An 8,288-nucleotide genomic window follows, 5' to 3' on the forward strand; every position below is an offset into this window, starting at 1 on the left:
CCTGTGCTTTGCCTAACTGGTACCAAAACAGCTGGACCATGTGGGAGTGGCGCCTCCATTTTCCGCTAAGCATTGACTGTCATGACAGTGTGTCCACCTTTGTGTTGAGGCTGCCCGGGATATGAGTGGCGCGCAGCGACTCATGGCGCTGCTGACTCCAGAGGAGGAGATGGCGGGCGAGTTGTGACATTTGATGAGAGTGTATGCCACCTTGGCAATTTATGTACGCTACCGTTGTGATGCTGTCTGAATGGATCAAGACGTGCTTGCCCTGAATCAGCGGGAAAAACCTGCGGAGGGCAAGGACTACAGCCAGTGCAGTCAGGCCCTGTCCAGGAACCAGCGGCTGTGTGCCTGTTGCAAACGTCGCCCCAACCCAGTTTGGAGGTGTCTGTGGTGATCACGATGCATCTGGACACCTGCTGCAGGGGGACTCCTGTCCGCAGAAAGGAAAGGTCTGTCCAGGGGTTGAGTAGTTCATGGCAGAGAGAGGTGAAAAACACATGGTATGTGCCATGGTGCCATGCACATCTTGGGACTCGGGTCTAAAGCCAGTGCTGTAGCGGTCTTATATGGATCAACCCAAGCGGCACGGCATCCGCCAAGGATGCCATATGCCCCAGGAGCCTCTGGAACTATTTTAGAGGGACCGCGGTTCCTGGTTTGAATAGGGCGAGGCACTTCAGCACTGACTGCGAGTGCTCGTTTGTGAGGCGTGCTGTCATTGAGACTGAATCTAACTCCATGCTGAGAAAAGAGATACTCTGAACCAAGGCGAGCTTGCTCTTTTTCCAGTTGACACGAAGCCCTAACCGGCTGAGGTGCCTGAGCACCTGGTGTTTGTGGGCACACAATGACTCTCGAGAGTGAGCTAGAATTAGCCAGTCATCAAGGTAATTGAGAATGTGGATGCCCGCTTTCCTTAGTTGGGCAAGGGCTGCATCTGCGACCTTCATAAAGACGCGAGGGGACAGGGACAAGCCGAAGGGGAGGGCCTTGTACTGGAATGCCTCGCGAACCATAGGAAGAGTCTGTGTCAGGGGGCAAGATCAAGATGTGGAAGAACATGTCCTTCAGGTCTACCGCTGCAAACCAATCTTGATGCTGAACGCATTTTAGTATATGTCTCTGCGTGAGCATCTTGAACGGGAGTCTGTGTAAGGTCTGGTTGAGAACTCGCAGGTCCAAGATTGGCCACAACCCACTGTCTTTCTAAGGTACGATGAAGTAACGACGACATCCGTCTCCTGCGAGGGCGCTCTACACAGGGACTCAGAGCTGGGCCTGGGTTGAGGCAGAGCTGCCTGTTGCCTTGCAGCTGCAGGGGGACATCCTCGTTGAGTAGACGGGGGTCGGTTTGAGTTGGAATGGAAGGTGGCAGCCCAGTCAAGTCCTCCACATCAGATGCCTGGGGGGTCCGAAGGAGACATCAGACTGGCCGTGGGGCAAGCCGGTCTCATCTTGGACCAGGATAGAAGCAAACGAGCGTGCTGGGGGACGGGTGGTTCGTGGGGTTTTACCCGGCGAAGCCGTGTCCGCTAAACTCCTCAAATTGCCTCCATCGCCAGCCGGGTCAAACTCAATCCCATGGGAGGAAAGTGCAATGCAGGGGACGGCTGGAGTGGCATTTCCTTCCAGAAAGGAAAGCCGCGACCGCAACGTTGCCCTGGTCAAGTTCTCGCAGTAAGAACAAGAACCATCCACAAACACTGCCTCGGTGTGATCGTGACCCAGACACACGAGGCATCGCCAATGACCGTCAGAGGCTGAGAGATATCTGTTGCATCCAGGAACTACACACAGGCAGAAAGGCATATTCAGAAAGATGTGTCTTTAAAAAGACGTTCAACGCCAAATGTGTTACTCTTTTAGAGAAAATTATACTCTTTTAGAGGATTTATGCTTTTTTAGAAGCGCTGTCGAAGTGCCCAGGGGCGTAGTCTGCACGGCCATGCAGAGAAGAGAAAGCCACTGGTAACGCGCCATAAGGTCCAACGGCAAAAGCTTTGTAGAGGTGAGTGGAACAGTCGTGAACACCAGCTTGCTGGACACACAACCGTTCGTCTCCAAAGAAAAAATCTGACTAAACAGATGCACGATTCCTTCCTTTTATACCTGTATGTCCAGGGGAGGGACATGCAAATTCTGTTCGCCAATTCTCATTGGCCTTTTCTCAAAGCTCAGAGGCAACTGAGGCTCTTCAGAGAGACCCCTAGTGTCACTTTACCGACACAATGTCAAGTGAGTGACAGAAGGGGAACCTGTATTACTTTTGGTTTTGAAGAATTTCTCTGTTGCTGTTTTCCATACAATGAAAACAACTGAGAGTGGGCAAAAATTGCCAGGTGCAATTTAGATCATAGGTGTTGGATTATGATCTACATGATTTGAATCTAGGATTTACCCAATCGTAATCCTGGAATTCCACAACGTCATAAATGGAAAGATTTCAGGTGCCAGTAAGTCTCACATCTGGCCAATAAAACTAACAAAAGAGACTTGTCTAGATCCCATATGACTTCATGAAAACTTCTCTTCAAAGAGGCCCTAATTTCAAAGGTCGAAGCAATAAAAGACAGAACACACACTCTTGGAGTTCCCGAGAGACTCGGGACACACAAGATTTTGTCCTCCGATATAAACCAGTTTGCTAAACTTAGACTCATCAGATCACGTGACATTGTGATTATTGTTCAGCAAACAGCATCTTAAAAAGGACATTCCTTAATCCAGGAACATTCTACACAAAGTCACAGTACTTTACCGATTTAACCTTATAAAATGTACAGAATGCATTTAAATCCACAATTTATACAATACCTAGTCTTGCTAGGTAATTCTGATAATTGCTTTGAACAGTGGTAACTGGTATTTGTAAGGACAATAAAATCAACTGTCGGAAAGGACAGCCCAGTCGACCATGTGACTCTGAAAAGTCACTTCTGATTGGTGCAGGACACCTTTGGGGATGCGGTCAATTTCAGTTCAAATGTTTCCAAACAGGAAGAAAATGCTCTTCTCTTCTGTCTTCATGTGCTTCATCTTCTGCTTGTCTGACTGCTCAGACTTCGCTCTGACTCTTCCCTTGTGGTCTTCTCTGTATCTCGTCAGAACCCGATCCATGCCATGTGAGGTCCAAGGAAGCTCGGGACTCGACGTCCAGAGAAAGCTCGTCACAGCGTCTCATTGTATCCACTCACAATTTCTACTGTAAGGAATTAGCTTTAACCCTCTGGGGTCGAGGGACCGCCGGCGAGTCCTGCTGGATTTTTCCGTCATTACAGCGGAAACGACATAAAATTCTGTCATTTTGGGGCATACAGATAAGTGTAAGACATCATTAGAGACTATAAAGGTTCTACTTTTATTTGTGTACACTCACGATAACAACAAAACCTTGTACTTTTGTAAAATAAAGAAAATAAAAAGGGTGAGCTGTAAGCAGACTCTTGGTTTGCGAGCATATATCTGAAACACGTCACAAAAATGAACTGAAACTCTGTGAATACTTATCATACAAACATGAAACATATGTCTAAAGAAAGCTTAAAATGTCTACTTTTAAATAAAAAAATCAAATTTAAAACAAATATTCTCCTGCAATGTAATCTGTATGAAACAAAGCGATGTACGGTTTTTACTGGCTCAGCTAATTATCTTTAATATGATCACACCCACCAGCAGAGCATGCTATTCATATGCTAATGTGTTGAGACGATCAAATCAAATGGTAAACGTCCCCGACTGTGCCTTAAAAACATAGTTCATTTACTTTTCTGTGCATTTGAAAGACAGCACGAAACACAAGTGAGAAAACTCCTGGAAAGTGACGAAGAGTTACGATTTTCCTCAGAAGAAGAGCGGGACTCTGATGAATGTTTGTATTTTGAAGAGAGACTTGATTGAGCCAAGGATACAATTTCGGACGAGTAAGTCATTTCGTTTTCATTAGTTGACATGCTATTTTATATAAACATGTACATATTTTACTAGTGGGACTGTTTCCACACTTTCCAGCCAGGATTCAGAGTATTGAAATTTGAAATATGTCCTAATAAGCAAGTTTTAGTTACATTTAAATGTTGTTTCGGCTAAAGCAGGTATTTAAATCGTATGCTGTATGATATAAATATGATATGTAATATGATATAAAAATAATATGAATGTTTAGATTATATTTTAACTAGTGTTGATGCTGCCTCATTATCATCAACAAACAGTGGCGGAACTAGAGTTTTATATTTGGGGTGGCCAGGGGGTGGCCACTGCTACTTTCGGGGGTCCACACACACGTGAGTAAATGAGTAAAATGCACTTTAAATATGCCCATATTAGAAAATCACCATCTTATAATGATTTCTGAAGGATCATGTGACACTGAAGACTGCAGTAATGATGCTGAAAATTCAGCTTTGATCACAAATTGCATTTAAAAATATATTGAAATAGAAAACTGTTCTTTTAAATTGTAAAAATAGTTCAAAATATCACTGTTTTTACTGTATTTTGGATCAAATAAATGCAGCCTTGATGAGCAGAAGAGACTTCTTTTAAATGGTGGTGTAGGTCTAAAATTAAGTAAAGTCTTTAAGTAAAGAAAATGTATAGTCAGATTACTTCTTTTAACTTAAAACTTGATTTTGATCATTAAGTCTCCTCACATTCATTCTCTCTCGCAGCGGGGGGAGCAGGCGACTTCATGTCGGGAAGCGAGTGAGGAGCGAGTGTGGTGCAGTTGAGCACGTGAAGGTGGGAGGTCTGCGTTCATGGGGGCCTGACTGCCAGTGGGAGGTGTCTGATCGCCATGAGAATGGCGGTTGTGGGCAACGGCTAAGTGACCCAGGGAGTGAGGAAACTGCTTTTTTGTGACAATGTGGGTAACGCAGCCCATTGGGGGTCTGGCAAACAAAGAAAAGGAAACAAAAGATTCTCCACCCGGCCCTCCAGCAGGGGATGGAGTGGTCTGGACTCCAGCTCCGTGGCAGACGTCTCTCTCCCTGGGTTGCCCATCTCAGGAACACTTGGGAGCCTTCCGGGTCCGGGAGGTGGTTTGTGACATGGGGGACGTCCACCTCCTGCAGGGAGCTCTACGCTGGGGTGGAGCGGCCTGGGGTTTCGCCACAGGGGGACGCCCTCGGCAAGCCGACGGTAGTGCGGGATCTTGAGCCATGGTGGGGCAAGATGTGTTGGATGGCCTCCGTCTGTTTCTTCACTGCCACGAACTTCTGGCTAAATAGGCCTATCTGGAAGATTGGGGCATTGAGGAAGGGAGCATTGTCGAAGTCCCGCATCTAGACCAGATTCAGCCACAGGTGGCGTTCCTGGATCACGAGGGTGGCAATCGCCTGTCCGAGTGCATGCGCTGTGACCTTCATAGCCCAGAGGGCGAGGTCAGCGGCGCTGTAGGCTATGGTCACCAGAGACAACGTCAACCTACAGACCTTTGATGGGAGTGCCATTCGATCCTGCCAGGTGCCGGTGTTTTGCTGGCACAGGTGCACCGCAACCACCTTATCCACCTGGGTGAGCTCAGTGTACACATGGATCGCCCCGCCGTCAAGGGTAGTGAGAGCGGACGAGTGAGGAAGTCAATGAAAGGCGCACTCCACGACTTTGTCAGCTCATCATGCACCTCTGGGAAGAAAGGAACCGGGAGGGGTGGCTGTGAGCGGCACCCCGAACCCAGGAACCAGGCTGAGGGGAGGACGGTTCCAATCCAGCCCTACACTCGCGGCGGCCCGGGCAAACATAGCGGACAGCTCAGGCACACCCGAAGGTGCTAGCCCAGCAGAGTCTGCCAAGATGCTCTCCAATGTAGGAGCGAAACTCTCATCCAGCTCGGGGACTCTGAAAGAGACCTCAGTCTGGCCATAAGGCGAGCCAGTCTCATCCAGGGACCGGACGGGGGCAGATAAGCATGCTGGGGAATGGGTGGTCCGTGGGGATTTACCCGGCAAAACCGCGCCCGTTAAATTCACAAAATTGCCACCAGCACCAGCCGCACCAGCCCTATACCCGTAGGTAGAAGGTGTGACGAGGGGGGCGGCTAGAGTGGCTTTCCCTCAGAAGAAGGAAAGCTGCGAACCGCTTCTGAAGATATGAATTTAAACTGGAGTCTTATAGATTACTTTTAAAGTATATATCCTTTATGTGATTTTTGGAGCTGTAAAGTTCTGGTCACCATTCTCATTCATTTTATGGACCTGCAGAGTTGAGATATTTTTCAAAAAAATCTTAATTTGTGTTCTGCAGATGCATGTTCTGTAGTCATACACATCTGGGATGGCATGAAGGTTAGGAAATTATGATATAATTTTCATTTTGGGGTGGACTATCCCTTAAATATAATATGAATAATTAAAAAGTGAGCACTTGGAATACCGTGTGCAAAAAAAATCATACAATACTGAGAAGTATTTGTGCTTTAATATGTGTTTTGTGTACCACTTATATTGAAATTAATTTTAAATACTGTCTGCTCATCTCTAGCCCATGCAAGAAGGGGTTTGGGTGACACATCCCTTTTGCCATCTTCTGGAGTGATCAAGCTTTAATAGTTGTCAGGCATTATATTAATCCATTTTACAAGCTGTTTATAGATAGCCTAGTATTATATTGTTTATAAAGTATTTTCATAGATATTTTATATTTTGATGGCGAGTAGGTATATCAAAAACAATTTAAGGGTATTTTAAGGGGTCATGTTATGAGGAATCAAAACTTTCTTCAAAACTTAATCCCCAATGTAATAAAAGCATTTATTGAAACCAAGCTGACAAAACACCCTATTCTCTACTTCCATAATATTGTGATGTCACAAAGGGTTCTCATTAATTCATGACTGCCTCTACAGCAACAACATCAATGCCTACTTTACATCATGGCACCCTTGGCCCCGCCCACTGGGACTCAGTTTGTAGAGAGAGAGAGAGAGCAGGCCAAACAGGCCTAGTGTGACTTAACTGTTCCTGAACCACCCATCTGTGCAATTTTTAATTGTTGGTGTATTTAAACATGCACTAAATGGATGTCTTTGACCCTTTTGATTCGTTTCCATCGATGTGCATTTCAGCACAGGATGATGGTAGAAAATGGATATGTGCATTGGACTATGTGATTGCATCATGTGGATGTGTCTTCAGCACATTTCAGTATGGATTGCATGTTTTGTCGACTCGTATCACAGTGATTGATGTGAACCAGTCATAAAATTATTCAAGATTTGTTAAGGAATTGTTGATGAAGGATGGGGAATTTAAAACACTTATATAAAACATGATTAAAAACATAAGTAAACAGTTCCATTCATGAATATTTCGAATGTCATGACTGTTTGATATTGTCATGTATTACCCTGTCGTGTTTCACCTTGCTCCTTAGTTTTCACTTTTGTCCATTATTTAACTCCATAGTCTCCTTGTTAGCGTTTGTGTTCACTGTCATTGTTCTCACCTGTGTCTTGTTTGTAATCATCCTGCCTTGTGTGTATATAACCCTGCCCGTTCCTCCATTACCTTGTCGTTTGTTGAACGTTCGCTTCCATGCCCGTTCCTAGTTGTTCCTAGTTCCAGTGTTCCAGCGTTTTTGTGTTTTGCTTTCATTTTACCCATCGTGGTTGTTTTGTTTGCTCCTGTTTATCAATAAACCTGCTTTTGGATCCTCAACCTTTGTCAGCCCCCTTCCTCAAGCGTAACAGATAGTTTATGGTGCTGACACACTGTTTCTAGGGGGGGCATCCTTTGCCCCGTCAAATATGGATGAATTTGAGGGGTTGCATGACGTTATTGTCACAGAAATCCAGACTTGATGATGGTGTTGAACCTGAAGGCAGGTGTTTATTGACACACAACACTAATAGTGAAAACAGGTGTGTGGTGAATAAGCAGATCTTTGCAGATGTGATGAACTGAAACCTGATGATGTTCGTGTTGATGCAGGTAGTGATAATCCTTGGGGTGACAAACACCAAATTTAAAAGCATTTCATGATCTCTTTAAATAAAATAAAAGACTCCATCTGCCGAAAATCAATATCTAGAGTCTCAAATAAATAATTTATCATAAGTTGATTTTGTCGATTTCTACGATTGTTTTTAAGTAAAGTGTGCTTTAAGAGACACAGGGGATTGACTTCATTGCTTCAGAGATGTCATTTTATTCACAGCTGATTGGTTCAGTAATTGTTAGTGATCTGTTACCCGGAACAAAACCTGCTACAGAGCGTGTGCTGCTATGGCGATGAACACCTGTAAAGGCTGACCCACTTTCATGGTACCTAAAACCCAGAGT

The sequence above is a fragment of the Xyrauchen texanus genome, chromosome 35, assembly GCF_025860055.1.
Source record: "Xyrauchen texanus isolate HMW12.3.18 chromosome 35, RBS_HiC_50CHRs, whole genome shotgun sequence".
NCBI lineage: Eukaryota > Metazoa > Chordata > Actinopteri > Cypriniformes > Catostomidae > Xyrauchen > Xyrauchen texanus.